This window comes from Orycteropus afer, unplaced genomic scaffold (genome assembly GCF_000298275.1).
Source record: "Orycteropus afer afer isolate SDZICR_OR568_19922 unplaced genomic scaffold, OryAfe1.0 scaffold00067, whole genome shotgun sequence".
Classification (NCBI taxonomy): domain Eukaryota; kingdom Metazoa; phylum Chordata; class Mammalia; order Tubulidentata; family Orycteropodidae; genus Orycteropus; species Orycteropus afer.
The window spans coordinates 1,961,330-1,963,223 of record NW_006921654.1 but is presented as its reverse complement, the minus strand read 5'-3'; the positions used below and the strand labels follow the sequence as shown (position 1 = coordinate 1,963,223).

The following is a 1,894-nucleotide window of genomic DNA, read 5'->3' as shown; positions in this document are numbered from 1 at the left end:
GGGTTCCTGCTTCACTGTTTGATTCTGTGATTTTCCCCTTCCCATGGAATTGATGATAATTCATGTGTTCATTCATTTATTCTTCATCTAATAAATATTTGATCAATGTTCTTTTTTATTTTTAAAGAAATTTGTTCTGTTTTAAATCAATGGCTTAGATAAACTTGTGGAGAGGACACTTATCACATTTGCTGCTGTAAACAGGGTAACTGTTAATACTGATAGTTAGTATTTCTCATACTCTGGTTTCCCTTCAGATCGTATAAATCTTTAGCCTTTTACTAAACATTTCTGTGGAGAGGAACAATTCTGAGTTCTACTCATCTGTCAGTTTGTGGTCCTGTGGTGGCTTGTGTGTTGCTGTGAGGCTGGAGCCTATGCCACCAGAATTTCATATACCAGCAGGGTCAACTATGGTGGACAGGTTTCAGTAGAGCTTCCAGACTAAGACAGACTCGGAAGAAGGAAAAAGCCATCCACTTCCCAAAGAACTGGCCACTGAAAACCTTATGAACAGCAGTGAAACACTGTCTGATATATTACCAGAAAACTTTATGAATAGCCCTGAAACATTGTCCAATATAGTGCCAGAGGATGAGTCCCTCAGGTTGGAAGGCACTCAACATACAACTGGGGAAGAGCTACCTCCTCAGAGTAGAGCCAACTTTAATGATGTGGATGGAGTAAAGCTTTCTGGACCTCCATTAGCTGATGTGGCACAACTCAAGATGGGAAACACAGCTGCAAACATCCATTAATAATCAGAATATAGAATGTATGAAGCATGAATCTAGGAAAATTTGAAGTTGTCAAAAATGAAATGGGATGCCTAAAGATTGATATCCTAGGCATTAGTGAGCTGAATTGGACTGGTTTTGGCCATTTTGAATCAGACAACCATATGATCTACTATTTTGGGAATGACAAATTGAACAGGAATGGTTACAAAGAATATTTGCACTCATGGTTACAAAAAATATTTCAAGATCTATCCTGAAGTACAATGCTGTCATTGATAGGACAATATCCATATACCTACAAGGAACACCAGTTATTGCCACTATTATTCAAAATTATGCACCAACCACCAAAGCCAAAGATGAGGAAATTGAAGATTTTTACCAACTTCTACAGTCTGAAATTGACCAAGCATGCAATCATGATGTGTTGATTATCACTGGTGACTGGAATGCAAAAGTTGGAAATAAAGAAGAATCAACGGCAGCTGGAAAATATGAACTTGGTGACAGAAATAATGCTGGAGATCACATGATGGAATTTTGCAAGACCAATGGTTTGAACCCAACAGCCTCTCTGTGAGAGAAAGATGTGGCAGAAGAATATTGAGAATACCATGGACTGTGAGAAGAGCGAACACATCTGTCTTGGAAAAGTATAGCTAGAATATTCCTTCTTAGAAGCGAGAATGGCCAGACTGTCTTGCATACTTTGGTTATGCTGTCAGAAGAGACAAGTCCCTAGAGAATGATATGCTTGGTCAAGTAGAAGATCAGTAAAAAATAGGAAGATCCTTGATGAGATGGATTGACACAGAGGCGACAATGATGGGCTCAAGCACTTAAGCACAGCAAGGATTGTGAGGATGGTGCAGGACTGGGCAGTGTTGTTCTGTTGTACATAGCGTTGCTATGAGTTGGAGCTGACTTGACAATACCTAACAACAACCTTGATGTGGTCATCCTCCTTGGAGAGGAGTGATGGATGGGGGATCTGGAAAGCAAGCTCAGAAATCCTGGGTCCAAATACCATCTCACACTATCAGAAGGATCCTCAATATTGCCATGGTTTCTCGTATCTGCTTTTCTCTTTAAACCAAAGCCCGAGAAGCTCCTGGATGAGAAGCAGCCCTTGGCTGAAGCACCAAGCTGCTGGT

General features: G+C 40.3%; 1 pseudogene; it reads left to right on the top strand.

Moving 5' to 3' along the window:
• Window positions 1-237: 237 nt before the first annotated feature.
• On the top strand, window positions 238-363 carry LOC122149968 (annotated as a pseudogene).
• Window positions 364-1,894: the final 1,531 nt, after the last annotated feature.